At 39.9% G+C, this 26525-nt stretch overlaps 1 long non-coding RNA gene across 1 annotated transcript in view; it reads right to left on the bottom strand.

The window, feature by feature from the left end:
* Positions 1–4762: 4762 nt before the first annotated feature.
* Positions 4763–26525, bottom strand: part of LOC147698920 (uncharacterized) — a 56249-nt gene continuing 34486 nt past the window's right edge. Inside the window, exons 4-5 of the long non-coding RNA XR_015299387.1 lie at positions 10459–10537; positions 4763–4866 (exon numbers count right to left, since the gene is read on the bottom strand). This is a non-coding gene — a long non-coding RNA (uncharacterized LOC147698920). The remainder of the gene's footprint in view (positions 4867–10458; positions 10538–26525) is intronic.

Raw genomic sequence — 26525 nt, 5'->3', positions numbered from 1 at the left:
TTGTGGAATGTTCTTGGACTTGGCCAACCCGTCAAATGATTAAAGGTACTATCACACTTATCTAAAGTTGTTTTTCGAATTGCATTTCTGCAGGAAACACACTGTAATGTTTCTGAAACTGTTAAATTGAAAAGCCAATGGGTTGGTCTGGTATTTTTCTCTCCAGCAGTTGGTCTTAAAGGTGGTGTTGCTAACACATGCCATAAATCTTTACAACTATAAGTTGTTTCTACTAAATATGACACCACGTTGGTCAATGTTGCTCTTAACAGCATGCATATTACCTTATTTAATCTTTATGGCCCAGTTAAATCTGACCCTGAATTTCGGTGTTAAATTAAGGTAAAACTTGCTAATGTCTTTAACACTAATATCATAACTGTTTGCTGACTTCAACCAATTGTTGGACTCTTTTGTAGATAGAAAATCTAAACACAAGTTCAAATCAGATAAATCGCATAACACATGTCAACCAGCAATTACTTCCAGACCATTACTTATTGTTTGAAGGACCTGCAAACCCGATAATTTTAGAATTCTCTTTATTTTTCAAATTTACATAATACAACGTTCAGAATTGATTATATTTTAGTTATTAAAGCACTACCTCCTAATCTGCAATCTGCTGAAATTGGGCCAGTTTTTTGCTCCGATGATGCCCCGATACTGGCTTCTTTAGACAGTTCTAATCGTAACTACAAACCTGATAGATGGATATTCAGTAAGGCTCTATTGTCAGACACTCAGTTTATTATAGCAGTTATTTCTTTTATAAAATCCTTTTTTGTTTTATTAATTGTAAAGACATTTCTATTTCCACTAATAGAATGCATTTAAAGATTATTTTCTGCCTTCACTATGTCTCATTCCACCAGGGAAAATGTGTGTAAGTGCTAAAAATGTTTTCCTATTGCAACACCTCAAGACACTGAAGGATGCTTATTTTACTTACAATTTCTCATCAATACTTCATGATTTGATTAAAGCTAAACCAGACCAAAACAAACTCATGACTGTTGATACATATAATATTCTACCTAAAATCAAATCTAAATTCTATGGGAACAAGAATAACGCTGGTAAAATGGTTGCCAAAAATTTAAAAATAAAAACAGATTGGAAGGATATTCCATCAATTGAATATGTCTTACTCAATCCCCAACACTGACATTTCTTTTGAATCATTCCACTGAAAGAAACTTGTATTCTGATGATGACACCCCCTCTGCATTCAATGTTCAGACAGTTAATATTACTCTCAAGGAGGTTTCAGATGCAATTAAGTCATTGAGGAGAGCAAAAGCACCTGGTCTGGATGGGTTCTCTATTGAACTCTTCTCATCAATGTTTTCTTTTCTTACTCCCAAATTATTAGAACTTTTTAACTCTTTTATTACTAATGAAAAGCTACTGGCTCTTTTATGGAAGCCTTAATAAGCTTAATCCATCAGCCAGATGCAGACCCTATATTTTATAAGAATTATAGGCCTATTTCAATTATCAATTACAATTACAGGATCTTTGTTAATATCTTAGCTTCACTTTTAGAGTCTGTTATTCCTCTTCTGGTAAAATCTGACCAATCTACTTTTATTATGGGTGTAACTTGCTGCTGACAATAATAGAATTTTCTCTAGTATTGGATACTGGCTTGGAGTGTTAACTCCCCTTTGGCAGCTCTCTAACTAGATGTTGACAAAGCTTTTGAATGTATTATTTAGCAATTTCTGTTTACCACCATTCATTGGTATGGCTTTGGCCTTAAATTCATTTCTTTGATTAAATTAATATATTCTAACCAGTGTGCTGTTATTTTTTTGAATGGCTTGCTTTACTCCTTACTTTGACTTGCATAGAGGCACACTGGAAGGATTCCCCTCTCTCCTTTACATTTTGTTCCATCTTTGGAGCCTTTCCTGGAGTGAATCCATTGTAAAACAAACATCAGATTTTAAACATGGTGCTCTGTAGTTAAATTATCTGCATCTTTGATAACATCCTAATACTAGGTACTTGCAAACATTTTCCCAAGAGCAGAAAGGTTTTGCCTTTTCTGTGACCGAGGAACACACTAATGCCAGCAGGGCTGTGTAGGGGGCTGGGAATGTGTAAAGTAGGTATAACTGGACAACCTGGGGTGCAGTAAACACTAGTTACTTCCTTTCTTTAACTCAAAGGAACCTTTAAATAAATATTTGCTGTTTATTTAACATATTTGTAATTTTAGTGCTGATTGCAGTAAACAGCAGCCCACTGCTGCTGCAATGCAGGGGGCCACATGTAAAGGTCAGGAGGGCTGCATGCAGTCCCCGGGCCTTCCTTGGAGTATCACTGCCCTAATATATGTCCTATCTGCTTTTCTGTCTGGATCTATTTGAAGAAGAGGTTTCTCTATATTCCAGTATCGCAGGTTATGAACTCAGGGGGTCGTTACAATTTCAGGCGGAATGACTTCTGCCTGACACTGACTCAATCATGGGACCGACCGACACCCGGTCGGTGGTCCCGACCTCCTCATTAGGATGCGACTGAACAGTGTTTGGTCGCATTCCTATATTTCCCAATGGGACAGTGTTGTGCAATGACATATGACTTCCAAGATCACCTTTACCAAGGTATATTTCTTTTGAACATTCTCTATTCAATTACTTAGCTTTTAATCATAATGTTCATATGTCAAATTGTATTTTTCCCATTTGTAAGTATTCACACTTTTTATTGAATAGAATACTCTTTGATATATGTCCATTCCAACAGTGTTTCTTGTGTTCCTCCATTTGGTATAATAAATATCCTAATAAACACAAAGATCATTTTATTTTAAAGACTGAGAAGACAAAGATATTTTTCAAGTACAGCAATTTGTTAAAGATAATTGTATTGTAGATTTCGCTTATTTACAAACAAATTATCAGTTACCTGACTCTTTTTTAAGAGAGTATAATTTAAATTCCTCCTCAAATCAAATATTTTCACCAAATACCACATGACTCCAGCCCATTACCACCTGTACCACATGTATCTTTAGATACACTTTTACATCAATTCCCAAGGCTGCTCTCATTTATAAACTTTAGTATATCTAAATTCCACTAGATTTCAATGTACTTTGTAACTGTTAATGAGAAGACAACTTAGCTATATCGTTCCCTCTACTATTTGGGGTACAATATGGAATAAGCCTTTCAAAACTTCTAGCGCTGCTAACATTATGCGGTCACTCTTTTTTATTTATATAAAAACTATTATTACTTCAGAAAGTTTCACACTTTCTCCTCTATGCTGGCCTTGATCTAATTATAATCGCTCTGTGGTTCATATGTTATATAACTGTTGCCATGTTAAAGCTTTCTGCATTTTAGTTTGGTCTAAATGCTTGAATAGTTTTCAATGTAATATTCTGTTTGCATTGCAGAGTGTTTTCTTAGGTTCTCTTTAACCTCAACTTGATCATTTGTCTAATAGACCTCTATTGTTAGATCTTTTTATTGCAATTACTTTCAAAGTAATACTCTCTTGTTGGAAAGATTTCTCTCACTTGGTGGAATGATGTATTTGTTGAACATGTAATACATATTGTATCACCTCCTGCTACACTCCAAAAGGTTGTTTTACCTTTAACTCATTTTTTCTCTGTGCACTCATCACGATCTTAATTTTTCTTCCTCCTGCTTTTTCTCTCTCCCTCCCCTTCCTTCTTCTCTGTACTACTTTCCTATTCTCTTCCTCATCCTCTCCTTTGTTCCACTTTTTATTCAAAAACAAATCTTTTTCTCTTCTACCAAAATGTTTGCTTATCGAACTTGCAATAAATATCATTAAAAAATAGCTATACACCAGAAATAGTGTTACCTAAGGTAAGTAACTTGTTCTTTATTAACAGACAGTAGGGGTTTTCTGGCTATGTATAATAGTGAGTAGTTTGTGTCTTTCTTTTCAGATTGATACATATGATGAGGGAGGGTACAAAAGGGGAGTCAAATGGTAAATTTGTTATGGCAACCTGCGTAAAATAAATCTGGTTCAGCCAGTTGTCATGAACTGGTATATTTTCCAATCTTATTTGAATTTATGTTATTGTGAGTTGCTATAATACTGCATAACGTAATATTGGATGATTAGATGATGGACTAGTAATATAAAATCTAGAGTTGAATCTTTCAAGAAATATTGGTATGACTGTCATTGGACATTAATGAAACTGACCCACTACACACTCTATTAGCATGTGTGCAAATAAATGTGGCTTATCTGCCATCCAAATGTAATTTTTTGATCACCAAAAATTAATATGAGTTGATGGTTTTGCAAGCACTGTGGTCTTCTTTACATTTTCATTTGTCTGCTTTGATCAGTGCTTTGGTTATTTTGCATACGCTTTTGTGAAAATGAGCCATACATATGTACACTATCATTTACTAGGCATTGGAATTTTTTGCTCACTAGATGCCTCATTGTGCACACCTATACGATCAATTCTGAACCATTTCCTTGTATATTTGATGTTGGGTTAATATGGTGCTTTGCGTAGTGTACACAATACACTGCATATTGTTCTCATTTTGATGCATGCATGATGGCACTAATCTAAAAGAAAAAAATGTGATTAAAGCACAAACACATCAAAGTTGATAAAATATTAAGCTACAAGGTAAGAAACAAGGTGTGTTTTGATGCGACTTCTGAATCACTGAGGTGATATCATGGATTGATCTTGTGATTCCAACTATCTGACACAAAACAACACAAAACACTTTCAGGATAGAGCTCAATTTGATTTAATATTCAATTCGCCAGTCAATGAATTCAATAAATGCTGGTAGTGATTGACACTCTCATTGAGTTTCCATTTCTCGTCATGGAAACCTGCGGATAAAAATAAAAAATTAATAATTAGCCGGTAATAAAAGGTCATAATGTTCCTGAAAACAAAACATATTAGTTGTAACAGCAAAAGGTGTTTTGGTCTTTGCAATTATTGTGGTGGGTACTATTTGAGGTGAGGGTGGAATTTAACTGCTGTATTATGTAATTGTGGGTCAAATCTTTTAATTATCATTTTCAGAAAATACAAACAGCCTGCACCGACCATCAGGAGCCACAAAATGTCCAAAGTATTGCTTCAGTATTTAGGGGTAGACGGAACTTGTGGAATTTCACTCAGTGTAATTCCACAGAGTTACTCAAAAACTTTGAAAGATTCTTCTGAGTTCCGCCAACAGGTGGCAAAAATGCATGTTGCCCTGCTTGCAATGCGATTTAACTCCGGTAGCATGTTCAATGCTGAAAAATCTGTGATTATGCCAATGCATTTTGTGCAAGAGCGTACTGCCTCTTGATTTGCAAATCTACATGAGAAGCAACCCTCTGTTAGGAAATCTCACTGAAAGGCTTGCTAGTGACCGGAAATCAGGCTTGGGGATGCCAAATGTCTCACATGCTTGCTAGCCCGGTTGCTGGAGCCTCACATTGTTCCTATTGTCATTGCATTGCCCGAGCTGTGAAAAAATTACGCAAAGAATTGATGAGTGGAATTTGTCTGGAACTTTGTGGAGATGACACATTTCTCTAATTCTGCAAGTGTAACTACACATTCTCACCTGACCTAGTATGTCCCTGGTTAACATCATCACCAAAGATGTCCCCATTCCATAGCCATCCCTTTAGATGTCCATGATTGCACTTATCCCATCTAGAACATAACTTGCCCACCCACTTTTCTTTTATGCATTTCCGATATCTTCCCAATTTTTGGCTTCAGTAATCAACTCCATTGTGCTGATCCAGTGATTCTAAACATCCTCAAGTACCTTGGACAACTGTTCTCCTTCAGCTTGGTTGCCAAAATGTAAGACATGTTCACCTTGTTTTTCCATAGGATGACTTGTGCAGCAGATAATAGTCATTTTTAACGTATATTGAATTAATAATTAACTGTTGTTGTGTTCATCTCTAATTTAGCCAGACAGCCCCTCCTTGTGGCACACTGCCACAAGGGTTGGTGTTGACAATTAAGGGCTGGTGGCAAGCAGCAGAAACCACTGGTTCAAATTAAGCACTGGATGGATTCGAGCTTGAGTGTAGTTCCAATGTAATGCTATCTTTATAAGGGTTTCCTTCATTGCTCCTCTGGGTGCACTAGTTGATTACCTGGTGAAAATGTCCTTCCATTCTCTGCCAGTCACTAATTGTCCGAGTTCCTGTTCCCTGCACTTCTATCCTGCATTTCATAAATTGACTACATCATATTTATAAATCTTGTACAGAACTTGCTTTGCATCATCCTTCTCTAGTATCCATCTCTCAAATTGAGCCAACCATTCTATTATAAATGTAGTTGTAAAATTCACTTGTAGGTAGAGTGACTGATGTTTGCATTTACTTTTGTACATTACTTATACTGTGAATTGCAGAGTTGATGGTCTGTTGGTTGTCTGGACCATATGTATGATACCAGGCAAAGTTAAGGCAGTTACAAGGCAAAGTTCTGCAACTTTTGGATTCTATTCATGAACAGTCTTGGTGGAGCATTTGTGGAATTAGTAGGGCTCAGTCTCTCTCATGAGCCTGGTGATGTCAGAAAAAATGTCAAAACCTTCCTTGCGAAGGGCAGTTTTCAGGGGATTCTTCGATGTATGAATGTATGTATGTGAATTTACATAACACAAAACTAGCACCAAACCAATAGAGAGAATTATGAAGAATGGGGAGCAGTAGATCAAAGAGATGGGTGGGTTGATTGGATAGAGGTAGGGTAACAGGTGAATTCTGCGGGTAGGTGTCTAAGTGTGATTGATAGGAAAAATAGAGACCTTGGCAAGGGGAACTACTTTGGGTAGTGTTTAAAGAAACAGAGGTGTCATTAATATGGTAGGCTATGTAGTAAATTCAGCTGGGACCACCTTGTAATCGAAAATCGTAGGCCCAATATGAATCTGAAATGAGCGATAAATACAGAATTTACATTGTGGCTGCAAATGTAATGCAAAACAGGTTGCTCATGCTTAGAACACTAAACAGCGTGTCATCCTTCAGGAGAGTCATGACATTTAATATGGCTCTACTATTGCCCAGACTATAATATTGTAGTATGGGGATTATTTAGAGTTTAGTGGTGAGAGTGCCCTACCACAAACTTGGTGGAGTACCTGGTCCACCAAACTGATAGTCCGTCCACTCAATATAGAGTTGGATGAACTGTCAGAATAAGGTCAATGAAGACCTCCTTGGTGAAAAAACTAGACCAATAATCCAACCAATATCGGGCCATCGTTCTAAATATCTCAGACCATTCTTGCATGTGTATTTCCCTGTTTGGGACTACAAGGAAAAGCCTGGTGGCCCCAACAGAAAAAAAACTAAAATATTCCCATACCCTGGGAGAACATTCCGAGAGTGTTTGAGCCATTTGAGCCATTAATCTTTTGTATTTCAAATACAGCTAAAACATGGTGGCTGCTCAGCAGACTTACAATGTCTTCAAAGAAGCCGTCATGGTGGTGGTGGCACCTCTGTATACACTAATGTCTGCAACAGGCAAACAGATCTCTAAGAATGGTTGGAGGTATTCTGCCAGGTTGGCACCAGGTATGACTTCCACCATACTGGTGATGGCAGACCACCCAACATAACTCTTAATAACCTCCAAAGAAAGGAACACTTAAAATGAATCCTTACTTCTATCACCACCACGACATCTCTTTCAATGATGTTGTGAGGGCGATAGCGGCCTTGCCTTATTTACGAAGCAGCATTAAGACACTTGGCTTAACACTTGTTTGTAAATAGAGCACCCTTTCACGCTTTATTTAGCATGAAAGTGGAGGGCAATGGGTGTTGCTGTGGGCGTTCCACAGCAACAGGCATTGTTTTTGATGCTGTGCCCTATTTACAAGTACATCGAAAATACTTGGCCTTAAACAGGCGAAACAAGGCGAAATGCATTTTTTCTCCTTGGTTTTGCTGTTTCCATGCATGCTGCCTTGTGCAGCACACATAGAAACAGCAAATTGCCTATGAATGTTTATGTGCAGGAATATCCCACCTACTGCACATAAACCATAATTTAAAAAAAAATGCCGTTTTGTAACTTCTATGTGTGCTACGTTCAGCAGCACACTTAAAAGTTACAAAACGGCATTTAAAAATTGTCCTGCACATAAACAATCTCCCCCTCAACACAGGCACCCTTGAAATATTGTGCAAGGGTGCCTGAGTAGGCGCTAGGCAGCTAAAGTTAGCGCCAGTGCAGGGGGAAATGCAGGGCTGCACCATATTCAAGTAAATATGGTGCAGCCCGGTGTTTCTAAAGTGACGAAGCCTGTCGTTAGTCTACTTGGCTTAACAACACGATTCGCCACTTTATTGTAAATATGCCAGACTCCGCTTGAACTAGAAGTCAGATAATAACAGTCTGTTTTAAATGCTTCCCATATTTGCTGATATTTATTTCCCTTTTTCATTGCCACCTTTATACACTATGTTTTCTCTTTTTCCATCAAGGTCATACCAGAGGCTTATTCCATTTAACATTGTTGTGTATTTGCATGATAAGGAGCACCATTTTTGGGATCATAATTTGAATGCTGAACTAATCAAGGCAACTACCATTTGTTTTGAAAATCAAAGGTGCATGTCACGCTAGAAACTCATTTTTCACTGATTTTTGGGTTGGCAGTGTTTCTGCCAGCTCTTGTGATCCTGGTAAACAGCACATGTTGCCAATGCAACAATTTGAACAGCAGAGAACATATTTGATAAGTGAGGTGGCTATGGTAGTGGTGATTTGTTAACATGCTTCTGATAGAAAGAATTAAATCCATTTATGGGGATTGTCTGACATTTATGAGCATTTCTTTCACGACTTCAGAAGAAGCTCTTTGCCCACTGTGTCATAGGTGGCCAAAAGGGCATGGAAGATTAAAAGGTCAGGTTGCCATGTGCTAAGAGACATCGAGAGATCATCTCTGATGTCAGTTACAGCTTGTAAGAGGTCCGAATTTCGACTGACAATCTTGGAGTAGGCTTTTATTTTCATTAAATTAAAGTTTTTATTTTCCACTTAGTCTCAGAACTGGTGGATGCCCATGCCTTACAAGACTGCACTCAGGAATAGGATTTGGTCTCTAAGATCATTTTTGCCCCACATTTATTAATCAACTGTTGTTTTCTTCAGCAACAGATGTGTTTGTTAGTGGTGCACTATGTCCTGCTAGAGAGATGGAGGCATTGATCGCAATGTAGCTAAAGTGTTGTTGTGTTCCTTAATGAACCTGCTATGTAGTGTGCGACCAGGGAGTAGAAGTTGTTAGTTTTACAAAGCATTGGTTGTCTTAACAAGAACTATTACTTTCTTCTGATGGACTACTGTTTCAACTGCTCCAGTAATATTGATCCACACTTCCTTCTGGTGGAATCAAGGATCAGAATTGTGTGAAGGACTTCCAGAGTTAAAGCTGTGATCGCTTCTTCAGCTTCCTTCATGGCATTCGACCTCAGGGCTGAGTTGTTTGAGTGTTGGGTGGAGAGACTGATTGATTGTGTTTTATTTGATCAATACATTCTCTCACCAAGAGGTGTTTGTTTGAGTGGAAACCAGATGTTTGAGTCCTATATTTCCCCAATCTCACTTGCCTGCAGAGAGGAAAATCCATAAAGAAAATTACGTTCCTGTTCATTAGATCAGAGAATGGTTGATCACACCTCAGTTAGTGATGCTGTTAGGGAAGGTTGTGGTATGTCAGGAAATTCACCTCATATTGGAAAGTTATCCAACATTTTGCCCTTTATGTACCTTGTGTTTGGATGTCCTTGGAGAACTTACACTTGTACAGTTGACCCTGTTCGCATTCTCTGTGCCAAAAGGTGTACCATTTAAATATGGATTTACAGGTTTCTACACAGCCTATGACATCCTTGTGCTATTTTAAAGGAGCAGAGTTGAAAATTGATTTTTCATCCTGCACTTCTAATATTTACCACAGCAACATCTATGGGTTCTTAGTTAATACATCACTGATTCACTTCATAGAAGTATTCATTCTGGTCTTCATGGTGGTGGTAGCTCTCTCCTTAGCAATTTAGAGAGTAGTTTTGGAAAAAAGCTTAATGTCGTTTTGTGGGGTTTAACTGCCCTATTATAATGTTCACTAATGGATAATATATTGCTGTAATTCAATCAACTACACCATCTAAAACTATGTCCTGTTTCGAACAGCAGTATCCATATGTGAATGGAACTTTGGCCCTTCACACGATGGTCTGCATATTCACCCCAGGTATTGACCCCCTTATAGTTAGTGAGATCTAAGTGACCCTGCTACTCCAACCTCAAAATGAGGGGATCCCTTTACTCGACCACAAAATGGGTTCATTTAGAAGGGAAAGTGGTATCATGAAGCATATATGATATGATTACATTTACCTACTTCTGGTTCTATCGTGCGACCCCTTTCTTACCATGCTGGAGTGAGTGGTCCAATAATTGTCCCTTTTAGAGTTGCAGAGAACGAAGGAGTCCAAGCTCTTCTGTCTCTTGCTGTACACAGAAATAGGAGATTTAAATATGTTAGCTCATGTTTTCTAGCAGTTGTACAAAGCTTATAAAGTGCATACAATTATCAAGAAGGGCTACCGGCACTGGCAAATGTAATGTTATCAAAAAATAGACAAACATACAGTATTAGAAATGCATTTAAATATTCCATGAACTGACAAAATACATTTTCAACAATCTAAAATCATTGTAACTTATATTGAATGTATGCTCCAAGTATCCCTTATGCAAGAGCAAACAACTCAGTGTGAACACACATAATAATTCAGAGCAAGATAAACACTAATCATGTAAATTTAAAAAAGCAGGTGCAAATAATGTTTGACTCTGAGTTCATAACATCACCTTTGAGATGAGTACACATTGCACTCACCACTGAATTTGAGCACACTGTTACCATCAGTTCTTACTCAGGCCCTTATTATGACTGGTCAATTAGTGTCCCTTTCTCAGGATTTGGATGAGTGTGCGCTCCATAAGGGATGGAGGTCCCATGAGACCAAGACAATTTTATGCCAATGCTAAAGATGAATTTAAAGGTCAGTTTATGATACTTAGCCAGTCATTGAGAGTATGGCAGAGTGTGCAAAAACTATATTAGATGTATGCTCATTTTCATTTCCATCCCTCCAAAATTGCAGTTAGGCAACCTTATTTAGAGGTGGATGATAGTGTCTACTAGTAGAGCCTTAGGGACATATGAGAGTTGCTCACCTTCCTGCCACCCTATGGGGTGCAAGAACTACACAACTCTTAAGTTAGATTCATCAATCTGTGCAAGGCCTCCTTGAGTACCCTTGCATGGCATGATAAATCCAGAGTCTCTGAACACATCGTTGAGCTACCCTGCCTCAGGGTGGCAATCCATGGGTGGAGTGTGGATGTTCCCATTCATCCACTCATAGATTTTGGTGCATTTCCACATTTACCATTACTAGTCAACCTGGGAAGGCGTTGAAATGCTACACATCCCTATGTGAAGTGTTATAATGAGAAATATCTTTATTTGTTCATGTTTATTCCTCTTTCTATGTGTGCTGCTTTCTGCAGCACACACAAAAACAGGGAAATGCCTCAGGGGACATCCTGACTAGATCCACTCACGCACTCACTCACGCCCCCATAGAACCTCTCTTATTACCATTGAAACACACACAAAAACACTCACATACCCATTCACAGACTCATACCAGTTTTCATATATCCACTCACTCCTCCATAGAGGTACTCACACCCACGTACAGCCATTCACACAACCATTCACCCATCCATACCGCCACTCATACGAGTCACTCACATGAACAGTCACTCACATAGCCACACACTCACACATACAACTACTCACACACCCACTTATTTACCTACACGGTCACTCACACACTCTTACTCATCCATACATCCACTCACTCAATCTTACAAGCACTCACACACCCACATAATCACTTTCATACCCATTCACACATCCATACAAGCACTCACACATCTGCTCACTCACCCATACAGCCATTCACCCAGACACTCAATCTCCAATACAGCCATTTACACACCAATTCACTGAATCAAACACCCACTCACTCATCCATACAGCTACTTACATACCAAGTCGCTTACTCATTTAGCCATTCAGACACCCACTCACTCATCCATGTAGTCACTACACACCCAGATACCCACACATAGAGCCACTCACACCACCATTTACTCACCCATACAGCCACTGACACACCCACTCATTCACCAATATAGCCACTCACATTGCATCTTATTCACCCACACAGATACTTACACACCCATATACACAAGGATACATACAGCCACACTGCCGCTCACATATTATAAGTGAGAAGTAGTATCAGTAGTAGTGCACCTAGTATACAAATTTTACTTTTTTAGTAGGTTAATATATATATCTATATATCTATATATATATTACCTACTGGCGGTCGCCAGTAGGTAGTTATAGTTAGGATTATTTTCAATAGAAAATCTCAACATTCTATTGTGAATAACTTTGGCGCCGGTTGAAGAATCCGCCTGCAATTTTCGTCAAATTTGCCTCGTGGCGCTCCGGTCCTTCCCTGAAAGTTTGGGGGGGATTCGTCAAGCGGGGGCCGAGATAAAAGGGGATCCCAAAACGTGTTTTCCCCATGTTAATTTCATTAGGGCGGTCGACCTCACTTTTAGCTCGAACGGCTGAATGGATTTCCACCAAACTTGGCAAAATTGTAGGGACTGGTAGCCCAATGTGCCTTTGCTATGTCTCAAGATATGTGCTCCAGTGGATTTTGAGTAATTTAGGTTCAAAAAAATATATATATCTATAAGAGCGCCCAAGTACGCGCACCGGGGCGCGCTCCAGTGCGCTACGCGAGTTCGCGCGCGGAAAGCTGATTGGCTCTCGGGTGTCTGTAAACATTCCAAACAGTCTGGAGCGGCCGCCATCTTGTGTCTCGGTAGGATCAAGACACAAGAGGTGGCAAAAACAAAGGAGAAAATGAGCAAAAGGGGGCAGGGTAGACCCCCCCGGCCCCCTAGGTTTGATGTGGGGGCAATAAAAGGGCCCCGCGGGACAAACATTTTTTTTTTGATTTGCGCGGGGGAGCGCCCGGTACGCGCACCGGGTAGCGGACCGGGGAGCGCACCATGGAGAAAAAAGAATGACCTTTTTTTTTAAAAATGTTTTTTTTTTTATAAATTAGAGGTAGTTCTAAAAAGAACTGTTTTTTTCTTCTTTTTGTTGTTTTATATTTGTTTTTATTGTTTTTTTGAATTTTTTTTACTTTTTTTGGCTTTTCTGAACAGTTTTATATTTATTTTGTATTTTTTATAGGAAGAAACAAAAAACAGGGATTTGTAAACGGCTCAACTTGAGCAAAAAAAAAAATCAGGAAAAAATTAAGGCTTCTTTGTGCATTTGTGGTTATCACCAGCAAGCATGATGAGTGTAATGCTCTGCTCACCATAAGTAATTAATTTCCCACAATGTACACAAACAATTTTGGAGCCCCCAAACTTTGGTTGTATATTTGAAATCATCTGACTTGCCTCTGGACCTGATGGAGTGGGTTCTTTGGTTGTTGAGGTTGTGCCAGATGATTGGGGTAGGTTTCTTCAGAGTTCTCTCACCTCAGAATAGTTAATAGGGTGCAAACGCTGCATGTGAAGAATCATTGTATGATTCCCAAAGGAATATTTTTTAGCAGGGTTCCCCCTGGATAGCACAGCACCACAGATGAGACAGGTCACCTTTGCAGCGTTTACTTTTTTGAAACCCCTTGGGATTTTATAAAACTCCCATATGAAGTGCTCCCTAGGTTTGTATGGTGTATTGGCTTCAGGCAGGAACTGCCTTGTCCCTTCCTCCTCTTCCTCCTCTTCTTCTTGACCACCAATGTGATGTTCTGGTGGTCCTTGTGGTGGTGGTGGTGGGGCAGATGCTCCAGCTGCTGATAGTACTGTAGCCATATCTGTAAGAAAAAAGCAGGTCTTCCTCACTCAAAGAACAAAGTGAGAATGAGGAAAAAAGGTGGGGGCTTTCATCATTTGGAAAACAAAACTGTTCTGAACCAATGAAAAGTGTTATTTTCAGGTCACATGTGCCGGGCTATCATCATTTGGAAACCAGAACTGTTCTGAACCAATGAAAAGTGTTATTTTCAGGTCACATGACCCGACGCGCTTACGCTACGCGCGTTCCTATGCGCGTGGGTGATTCCGGGTGCGCTTACGCCGTGCATAGCACGCGGACACGGCTACGCGATACGTCATGATGATGTTTTCGTTCGCGGCAATAGCGCTAACGGGACGCTCACCGGTACGCGCCCCGGGGCGCGCGGCAAAATTGCGCTGACCGGGGCGCTCCCCGGTACGCGCCCTGGGAGCGCACCAGGGAAAAAAACATTAAAAAAATAATAATAATGAAATAGTATTATATAAATATACAATATAGGATTCATTATAAAACATATTACATTTCATAGGTTAGAGGCCCTATATATAGTTAGGAATTAGCATTTAAAAAACCTATGAAATTCACTGAAAAAACCATAAGTTTCACACCAGTTATAGTTAGGAATTAGCATTTAAAAATAAACCTATGAAATTCACTGAAAAAACCATAGGTTTTCCCACCAGTTATAGTTAGGAATTAGCATTCAAAAAACCTATTAAATTCACTGAAAAAACCATAGGTTTGACACCAGTTATAGTTAGCTGGAAATTTTACTGACATAAAACCATTGAAATTCCCACGTTATAGTTAGTGGGACTCACTATAACTTGCGCGCCTGCAATGCACTGCTGATGACGTCACATATTACATCACTCATGACATGGTCAGTGACATCACTCATGACATCACTCATGACACCATCCTTGTGACAGAGTGACAGACCTCCTTTCACTGTAATGTAACCCTTGAAACACATATTCAAAAATAAAAACTAACATTTTCAAAAAAATTGAGATACCCATACCAGTTACAACAACCAATTCAGTAATACCATCATCTATATACACATCCACTCATTCACCAACAGTTCTATATAGTCACTCATACATATGTAGTGAAACACCTATACATACTGTTACACACTGACAGTTACTCACACACATAATCACACATGCAAATAAACTATTGAACATCCATTTATTTGCCTATACATCTATACACACACTACCACCTTACTTCTAAGGAAACTTACACATACTTACTCTCTTAAACAATCACTTATAGAAACGCATACATATTTAAACAACTCTTTCAATCTCTCACTCTCACATATACTCACTTATATACATCAATACTCACATATACTAGATTAAAACATATGTAGTTACTGATAAAGACACTAGTGAGACAGTCATTCATTCACTAACACACACATATACACACTCATTCACCCATACAGTCCTGCACATATGCTGTCTTTAAAACACATACAAACAGTGAGTCAGTCATTAATGCATCCATGTGCTGAGTAATACCCCCACCAAACCATACAGACACTTATACTGATACTAAAAAAAACATCTAATAACTCATATACACACACATGTAGCTACTCACCAACCCATGCAGCCACTTATACACAAAGTGAAACACTGATACATATATTTAAATATTTAAAAACTAGCAGCCCGTCCCGACGTTGTCCGGGTATGAATTGCTGCCGGCCAGTAGTATATTGTTTTGTAGGATTTCGTTTTGATAGCATTTCTTATCTGTGAGAGGCCTGTGAAATGCTCTGATTCACAGTGCACTGCTGATGCACTTAAAAGTGCGCGTTCAGTAGTGTGTGAACTCGAGTTTCCCTATTTTCTTTTTCCTTGCAATACTATTTAGCGCGAACTCGGCAACATGGCATGAGCACAATTTACATTACAGAAGAACACATTCATTTGTGGTAGGCACGGGGAGACAAAGCGATTTGCCTGAAATCACGGGATGTTAAGCTGATGCCGAGATTCGAACGTAGCTCCCCAGCTCTAAAGTTCGCAATTCTAGAACTTGTGGCGGGAGGTGTGTCTAAAAGTGTATGTCGGTGCTGGCCATCACTGAGAGAGACCTGTGCCTTTTTCAAATCGGTGGTGAAAAAATATGAGTATGTTGCTGGAGATGTGTGCCGCTGTGCCACCAATGTACTTACCGGGGGAGGGTAAAAACCCATTATTCTGCAACTTCTTTCCGCTTACCATCACTCCGCATACTTTCATACGAAAGTACCATGGCTCCGCGATGTCATTATAACGCATGGTATTACATTTTAAATGCTTTTACCACGCATACATTTACAACGAAATTTGTTGTAAATGCATGAATGGTAAAAGCATGTTTTTTTAATGTTTGGATAAGGTAAGTATGGGTATAGGGGTATATGTTTTGGGGTACTGAGGTATATGTTTTGGGGTGTTTGGGTATTTTAAGGGTTCAGATATAGTTTTGTGTTATGGGGTACGGGGTCGTTTTAGGGTTTAGGGATAGGTACGGGTTTTGGGGTACAGGGGTATTTTTAGGGTTCAGGGCTAGGTTTGGGTTTTGGGGTATAGGGGTATTTTTAGGGTTCAGGGCTAGGTTTGGGTTTTGGGGTATAGGGGTATTTTTAGGGTTCAGGGGTAGGTTTGGGTGTTGGGGTACAGGGGTATTTATAGGGTTTTGGGATAGGTTTGGGTTTTGGGGTACAGGGTATTTTTATGGGGTTAAGATGGGTTAGTGTTTAAGGGTGTTGGGGTATTTTTTAGGAGTAAGGGTGGGTTTGTAGTGTAGTTCCTAGTTTCCCACTAGGCCCTGCGCATTGGAATAACATAAACAGTTGTATCGACGTGGAACTGCGGATATTCCAGGCCTCCACTGACTATTCTAAACTTAATTGGGTTGTGTTACCAACTAGCTCAGAGGTCACTGGAAACTTTCTTCTCTGCATAGGAAGTGATCAGCTTCCTTGGCACAGACAAGAAGGGATTCAGCTTTCCAACAACCGTGCAACATGACAACTTTGCTCCTCAGATCAAGAGTCAATCTCTAGGGTCGTGTGAAACAATAGACATGTATTTCACTCAGTCAGTCTAGTGCAGTTTACTTTCACGAGATGTAGAGAATAGAGAGACGGGCGTTTGTCAATAAAGGGTTAACATTTATTGAACAGTCTTTCTTCTCGTACAAGAGAAATGTATTGCCACAATTGCAAGAATTGTTATTATAAAAAGTACGTACAGTAAAATAAGGATTGCGAAATAGAACTGTAAAAGCATTGATATGGTTTCTTAGCCATACAATGGTTTAAAAGTAATAAAACATATATACAGTCATATATACATTAGGCTAACATACTCAACTGGTGCTTCTAACTAAGCCTACCCCAGTGTGCCTGACCTAAGCCTAACACGTGGAAGGGGAGTAAGTAAGTAGCTTTAAGTTAAGTTGGTTTTGCCAAGGTTTGTTTCAAGAATTCTCGTCTAAGGGTTTAGTCAACACCATACCTCTGAATAGAATGATGGAGGATTGGTATCTCCTTCAGGGGTCACTCTCGATATCCCAGTCACCCGCGAGGGCAGACCGGAAACGCCGGAGCTGGATTTCTCTGCACGAGAAAGGCAGCGGGTCTCTTCAGCGCGTCGAGGAAGGAGGGGGGACAGCGTCCGCGGGCAGCTGGAATCTGCTGGATGTCTTCGCAGAGGGACGGCTGTTCAGCTCCTAAGCGTACTGTACCATCGTTCGCGCTTTAGCAGCGATAATGGTATCAGCAGCTTCACCACCACAGGGACAGCAGGCTGCAGCGACAGAGTGCTAGATTTACCAACACGGGGTCTTGCAGGCAGCTGGTATCAGCAACAGTAGCTCTCCATTGCTTAAGGCAACGTTGGTAATATTTATACCTGACAGGTGCCGGGTTTGACGCAAGTTTGCTGGACATAAGACGTCAATTAAAGATGTCACTAGGAAGTGATAGTTATCAGTTGCTCATTAGAGTTCCATTACTAATCAAAACACAGCAAGCGGGGATTTCCAGGTTTGCGGAGTTTTTATCTTGTTGAAGAACTCGGAGTGTTATCTAGGAATATCAGATAGTGACTACTGCTCTGTCATTGCACTAATTGGTCGCAAAGGAAGTGGCAGAGAGAACTATGCTGGAATGTGGCTCTGTTCGTGTGAGGCCAGAGATGACTTTTCAGAAAATCGCACTTGAACGGTTATGCCAATATAGGGAATAAATGGATTTATAGCCGAATAGGGGCATAAGGTCACAGTATCGATCAGGAACCTAGATAAACACGCAACACCCACTCCACGGGTTAATGTCCATCAAAATTACCAAAACTAAAGCAATTAGATGCATGTGTAGCATTGCCCACCCCAAAATACATAAATGCATTTGAAACAGGCGTACTTGAAATACATGAAATTTAGATGCTGTACGTTATTTAAAGCATAGAAATCATTCAAAAAGTATTGCATATGAAATCAATGAACGATCATGCATAAAGAATTACACATGAAGTATCTCTGACAGAAGAAAAGCGAGATAAATCATGACATAAAAATGCATTGTAATAACATGTGCTAGAGGCTGGTGTAACTTGTTATGTCTCTAGATGTGATTAGAAATAGAAGTGTGAAGCTTCTGTTCTCTAAGAATAGTTTTTACGTTAAGCAAAGAATTGTTCGTGCCAAAAAAAAAAATTGCATATTAAAAATGTCCAATTCAAAAGAATTAATGCTTGAACGGGGAAAAATAGTTCCAAAGCTTTTTGCAGTTTTTGTTGATCAAAACTGAAGGCCGAATTCAGAGTTCATGGGAACGCTGTGAGTCGGAAAGCTCCTTAAAAGTTATTGTTTCTGTACGGGTGAGAACATCGTATCAGACAGGCTCTCAAAGAATTTGTCTACAAATTCAGGTGACAGTTCAACCAAATTAGATAGCGCTGTAACTTGGCAGGTGTGAGAATGATTGCTGTCATCATAGTCGGTTTCAGCAATGCTCACAGAAGGCCGTACCTGGGTGATGTTGCTTTTGTCACTCGCTCCACTGTTACCACCTAGTCGTAGTACAGGAGTCTCAACGAATGCTGTCATCAGGATTGGTAGCCGCTGGGGACAACACAATGCGTGAGCCGTTATTGGACTGAGCAAAGTATCAACGTCCGTTGGTACTGCTGATGGAAGTGAAAGACAGATGTCCAGCACGCATTCATCGCCGCATAGCATACATCTTAGTACCGGTAAGATACAGTTCTGCCATATAGGTCTGAATGAAAGGAACCAGGTCATGTTTAGATCTCTCAGCCTGGCCAATCCAAGGACGTTAGTTATCCTGTCCCGGTAGCGCATTGCTAGGATTGTCTCTTCCATTCCCATGGGAGCTATGTCTGAGTCGAGGCTTGCCATAACGAAGCAGGAGGGTCAAAAATAGAATCCCTGCTACAAGTCCCAAAAATAATGGTATGCCTCCAAAAACAGAGTGCACAAAATTAGGAACGATTCCCAAAATTGCCTGGAAGGGTGTTAGCAGTCCCGTAAAGACTGTCTTAAATATGCCTGGGATGCTTGTTGCACTAGACATGTTAAGGAGTTGGCTTAACATTTCTACGAAATGCACGGGGCAATTTGTTGATAAAAGGTCATGAACTTCAGTAGCTGTCCTTGCAACTAGAAGATCATACGTCTCTTTAGATGACGTTATAGGCACTGTTGTCTGTAAAAGTACAGATTTCATTTTGCTTAATGTATCAATTCGTATAGAATAGAGATTCAGACGAGGCCAGATGGGAGTCACTATGTCTGCAGGCCCACTCGGAAACAATGCTTGCATACAGCATTTGACCATGGATGTTACTTCTACTAGATAACTTTTCCCTGGCACGTGGCCACAACATCTGTGATCCGTTCTAAGAATGTAACTCCCGTTCGAAAGTTGCATAAAGAAGGGCTCTATCTGAGTTGCAGGTGTGACTATCTGGTGGCATGAAAAGTTGTTAGAATTTCCATCACATGCTCCGTGTAAATTAATACCCTGACACAAAAGTATACCGCTTAGTGAATGTTTACAGTTGTTACCACTAAGAAATACATTTTTGTTGCTGTCACTATAGCAAGAATGAGTGTATGGTAATTTCCATTCAGATTTTACATATCCTTTACCCAATTGTTCATATTGGCCAGCAGGTATGTACTCAAGGCACTTTTTAAATCGGAAAGTTGTTATCGGAATTGTGATAATTCCATGTATTATCCATTCAATGACAGGACTTTCTGACATTGTCAATGGTGATCTCTCGAGTTTTTCGATGCTCAGGATTGTATAGTCTGCTCCTTTCTGTGCCAAACTGATCTGTTTATCAGTAAGGTTAAAACTGGAAAATAATGACGTTGTGTTGATTAAACGCCAAGGCACATAGCCTGAACGAAGATTTTGCAGCGTCCAGCCTAATTCTATAATAGAGCGTAATTGAGACTGGCCATGTTGTAACATAAGCAAATCTCTGTCTATCACATCAAAGGCAGAGGATACAATATTGTCCAACGAATATATTCTGGAAGACAGAATCTACTACAGAAAGTGATTTTTCCAAATTAATACGATCAATTTCTGGTATTTTTTCAGCAGTTTCAATTTGCTTTACTTTCCAAGCCTCGTTGTAAGCAGCATAGATGCTGGTCGCTATGAAACGCTTTTGACGCTGTTTGCGTGGTCCAAGAATGAAATCGCGCAATTCAGCACCATCTTTTAATAAAGACAAGTGTTGCTTAATTTCAGCCAGTGTGGACGAAGTTAGCCATTCAAGGCAGAGCTTCCCTACACTGTATGTTGTTATAATCCCTGGATGTTGTCTCTGGGAGTATCTAGGGTCTAATCTGGTCATTTTTAACCCCTGTGTTTTATTCAGGAATCTATCTTGACAGCTATTTGTGTCTGTAGGCCAGATTAACCACTTTTTCTAATCAGGATGTGTTCTGTTGAAATGTAAAATTTGTGACACGTCTAACTCAATATCTGTGGTAGCATTCTCAGGTATTGGCTTTGGTATAGACGGTGTTTTATGGTCTTTGATCTTAGCTAGGCCAAGACAAGATGTTTGGTGTATTGTGTCATTTAAAAACAACATTTGTTCTGGTATCATGCAGGTTCTAAATAGTGCTTCAATGCCTTGCACCTGCCAATCTTTTGTACCCCAAATTGTTTTCGTTTCAATATTATTTTTCCAATAATCAAAACCAAATGTCATCATTTTGTCATAAAATGCTTCTGAATATATCAATTTAGAATTGGTCAGCATTGTTTTCATTCCTGTTTTATCTAACAGCTTGTAATAAAACGTTTCTGCATCACTGGTGTTAAACCCTGAGAAGTATTTGAATTTCTCAAAAAATGCTTTAGAACTGATTTTAGGTGGTGTAGAACAATGTTCCCATTGATTATACATAAAAACATTTCTAGGCTGTGCAGATTTATGCAAGTAGTGATCCCCATAGTGGGTGTAACAGAATAATTGCTCATAACTAGATGAACCTTGTAAATAATCATGATCTGTGAATCTAGCTGACATTACTAAATCAGACATCATGTCATTAATACTGTTAAAGTCCTAATCATCAGAGAATGTACTAGGTGTCACAAAGTCACTTAAGGAAACCTTTAGTTGATGAGGATACTTCAGGATTTCGACCGGACCATAGGTCTCATAGTCTGTTTTCTCCCATACTACCCCACCAGGTAATGGAATTGCTGTGACATTTACTGTTGACAGTTCTCTTTTCTTCACGTGGGATGATCTGTGTGGTTTCAGGACTACGTTGATGTTCTGACTTGCTGTGTCCATTCAATTGTAATAAACTTTCCTAAAATTAAAACTAAAATTAGGCATAGTAGGAGTATGAATACCCCTGAGATAATCCAATGCTCAATCAACGGTGAATCCAGATATAATTCTTTGATTTGTTGAAGGAGTCCTGTTGTATTTTCTTTAGAATACTTTTTTGTTTCTGGCATCACTTCGGGGTCGTTTTGATCTTCAGAGAAGTTGTCGAAGTTGATGAAATAACCAGAGGCAGTTCTGTCAATTGATGGGATTGTTCTTTCAATCTGTCTTTCGGTAGCACTTTCTGATGCCACATCATTGTAGACTTGTGTTGTTTCTTGATGAACTGTTTCAATCTGTGTTTCAAGAGGCACGAGTTCCATGGCATTATTGCATAGTCCTTCATTGTGCACTGCAGGCTGATCGAATGTGATTAGTCTTTCAGTTTGAACCTCTTGGATTGTTGCAAGTTTGGGTATTCTGTTGTTTCTTGGGAGTCCACTGGGCCTACTGTTGGTTATAGGCCACATGCTTGTGGTTTTACCAGATCGATAGACACGACTCTGTTCTCCTTTTTACCAGCAAGGGGCGGTAGCACAACTGATCATGTTCCGGTGACTGCCAAGACAGGTACTGCTTTTCTGTAAGAAGGCCCAAATTCCTTCTTCACCGGGATCTTTTCTCTGACTAGATCCCCAATCTTTGGAATCCAGACAGGCCTTGCTGGGGCTGTTGCTGGTGGTGCCTCGTCAGTGGTACTTGGCTGTTGCTTTAACTTTATGTTGCTTAATGATTTTCTTGTTTCATTCAGTTCCTGTAAAACAGCCAAACGATCCTTTACATCAAAGTGTGTTGTTTCTTCTTGTACCACTGACATCTGACTATCGAGGTCCTGAACGCGCATTCTAATTCCGAACAATAGTTCGTATGGGCTGAAACCTTTTAGAGAATTTCTTGGCATGTTATTAAGACTAGTCTGGACACTTGTTAAATGTTTGACCCACCCAGCGCCTGAACCTAATACCTTCGCTGTTATAGATTGCTTTATGTCACGGTTTTTTCTTTCTACCACACCGTTCCCTTCGGTGTGCGACGGACAAGAATACCGCAACCCAATTCCCATGCTGGCCATGGCCTCCTTATAAGCTCGAGAGCTGAAAGCAGGACCCTGGTCAGAATGGAACGTGGTAATTGCGTATGTGCCGATAAAGACTCGCAAATCTTTTATAACCGTTCTAGCGTCAGCCGAGCGCTGGGGCCTCATTATTTAAGTGCTTTTCGTCTTAATGGTGTACACTGGGACGCGCTTCTCTTCTTTTATTGCGCAGATAGACCGCCTTATGCTGTCTAGAAGGGATCCTGAAACTACACTGGCCTGTTCATTTCTGCGATCTCGGTTGCAGTTTTCACAATTTTGAGCAAAACATTGAATATCTATACTCATTCCTGCCCACCAGTACTCTGATTGTAATTCTTTCAGAGAAGCCTTGATTGTTTCGTGTTTCAGACCCAACCCCATGTGTGCTTCCAGTACGAGGAAGCCCCTCCTACTCCTGTTTGGAATTACTCTGTCCCCCACTCCAGGGATTCGAGCAAAAGGAACGGAGTTTGCATCGATTATGTATGCATAATTGAGTGGATAGTTCACGGGTAGTGCTGCACAGTCGCCTTTTACGGTCGTTTTTACTGCCAGCATGGTTTCCCCGTCTATGTATTTATCTGTACGCTTTTTTGTGGCTACGGAAGCCGGTTTAGTTGCTTCCGCTGTGGCTGTATTAGCCAATGAATTCCCTGCAACGTGAACGCCATCACGTTGAAGACTCTGGCGTGAATCACGTGAGTCTTTTGTAGTTCTTTGTGTAAAAGAGCTACCTGTTCCCAGAGCAGTTTATTCTTTATTGTGGCACCTGTGTCATCTTTGTAGTCGTTTTCGATCCAACTCTGCAGTTTATTGTTGTAAGAGTTGACGCAAAAATGAGAATCGCACACTATAAGTGTCGGGAATTCACGTTCTGCATTTTCGAGCGCCATCTTTAAACATCTGATTTCAGTTCTTTGAACCGAGCAGTTTCTTACAGATTCAGTTTTTGTTACTTTCGGTGTAATTTTACCGCACAGCCAACGACATTTAATGATCGCACATGCTGCATCGTAGGATTTTCTCTCTACGTTGAAATGCTGTACAGAGCTATCTGTATAGATTATACATGCGTATTGTGGGAGAGGCAGAATTTCGATTGGCAGAGGATATTCTTCTTCATATTCTAAATCATTCAGTTCTTCAAATTGTGGGGCGAAATAGTATTTCACGTCTTCGGCTCCTAGAGAATCTATACACTGTATCCATTTCGGATCCAGTGACACTGTAGGCAGGTTTACTGGGCTGAATAGCGCCTCGAAGGCGGATTCCGCTGTAAGGATTTTAATCCGTTTGCCGTGTGCTAGTTCTCGTTCATTTGCTAATGCGATTTGCACTGCTTTCACAGTTCTTTCTGTGTGACTGAATGTTTTTTCTACTTGTGTGTTTACAAGTGTGATTTAATTGAAATTGGTACCTTTTCTCCCTCATTAGAGGTTAGGTACGTGAATCCGCATCTTCCTGGGATGACTCGGATTACAAGATCGATCGTGTTGTCACGTGTATCTAATTTTGTTTTTGCTAACATGTCTGTTTTCAGTGATCTCAAAATTTCTGTGTGTTTTTGAGTCCAATTGATTTGTTTAAAATCAAGTTTAATTAGTTTGTAGAGAGGTTTAACCCTCTCTGCGTAATTTAGGATGTAAGTTCTTCCGAAATTCAGAAAACCTAGTATGGACTGTAAATTCTTCAGCGTTTTTGGAGCTTGGAGTACTGCGCACTTCTCTAAGAAGTTGTCCGCTAGGCTGTTCCCTTCACTTGATAATTCGTACCCTAAAAACATTACTGTCAGATGGGCAATTCGAGACTTTTTAAAGTTGAATTTGTAACCCTCTGCTGCGAACCCAAGTATAATGGTGTTCACTCTTTTCAAGTGAGTATCCAAGTCGTCGTCTGTGAGATAAATATCATCTACGTAAGATAATGCTTCATCATCATAGATTTGTAGTAACTCGGTTACCCTAGCTGAGAATAGTCCTGGGCTGTTCTTGAACCCCTGTGGGAGTCGACAGAATTTTTTCTGCGACCCAAATGCGGAGAAAGCGGTCAAATATCTGCTTTCTGGTGCAATGTTTTGACAAAAGAAACCATTAGATATGTCTAATGTCGTTTTATATTTTTTCCTAACTATGTTATTCATTAGGGCTGCACTATGCGAGTTTTGTACTGCAAAAGTTTTGCAACATGTATTAAGATGTCTGTAGTCCAAAACTAGACGATATGAATTGTCTGGCTTGGAGACAGGAAACAAAGATTGTTCATTTGAGAGGTGCATGTTTCAATCACCCCCTGGTATTCAAGTTGATCTAAGATCTCCCTGACTTGTTTTTTAGCTTCTTGCTTTATGGGATACTGCCGTTGGGCAGTTGGTTCACTTTTTAGTTGGATTTTGTGAGGAGGAGAGTCCTCATCCCATCCTACATGATTTTTATACAATGCCGGTGCCTGTGCTACTGCCCATTTCCATGCATATGTATATTTTTTATGAATCGGAATGTGATTCGAGAAGGCAGGCATAATCACTTCTTCGCCACGAGGGCACTCCCTGACAAACTCCGGTGGCCAATCTTTTTCAGCTAACAGAATATCATAGCCTTTTGAGAGCTTATCCCAAAATAGACCCTTCATTTTCCTAGTCTTATCACCCTCTATACGCAATGTTATTTCGTATATTTTATGGGGCTCGCTAAGTCTGGCGTCGGCAGTTTCAAATTGAATGTATTCATTCGTGTCCACTGTCTCCAGATGACTCATCAAGATCTTGCGCGCTATACTGATTTCTGCTGCACTGTCCAACATTGTCAATGCCCACTCCCCGTTTTTCAACTGTGTCCTCAGTATTCTCGGCATGGTTGATTACTCTAATACTGGCTACCTTCTTTTTCTGAAATTGAGATTTCTTATTTTGAGCAGGTTCCTTGTCTTTGGACTTGGTGTGCTCTCCTGGGTCTGACCGTCCTCTTCTTTCCGAATTCTGTGGAAGAGATCGAGAGGGACGTGTATCAATACTTTGATATCTATCAGGTTTTTTCAGATTATCCCTATTTCTAAGGTTATATCTTTTCTCAGAGGGCTCCCGTTGGGGTCGTTGGGGTCGGAGTTCTTTCCCTCCGTCGAGGAGACCTTCCTCTGGACTGGAAAACTTTTTCCTTGGGAGTGGATTGTTTATTTCCATCCCAGCTCTTTTTAGGAGTGTTTAAATTATTTTTAATAAATAATTTTTCTGGATTTTCGAGCAGTTGGGGCTTTACCGGTTTCCCACCCAAGCTGTCTCTACCTAATTCTTCATAGCATTTTTCTATGATTTTTGCAAGCTCAACAGGATCTTTTGTATCTGTTTCCCTCAACTTCTGGCGGATCGCCACAGATGCTGCTTCTCCTCTTATATTAGCTAATAATATAGCCGAGACCTGCTTGAAGTCTTTCAGTAATTTCATACCTAGATTTAAAGCGGGCTCTGGACCGAATTCATTTTGAATCTGTTTTAGCACTTCTGGTATTACCGCCATAGACGGAACACCGTGTGTTTTTGTGTAA

Source organism: Lissotriton vulgaris, chromosome 8 (genome assembly GCF_964263255.1).
Source record: "Lissotriton vulgaris chromosome 8, aLisVul1.2, whole genome shotgun sequence".
Classification (NCBI taxonomy): domain Eukaryota; kingdom Metazoa; phylum Chordata; class Amphibia; order Caudata; family Salamandridae; genus Lissotriton; species Lissotriton vulgaris.
This window is presented reverse-complemented; position numbering and strand designations above follow the sequence as displayed.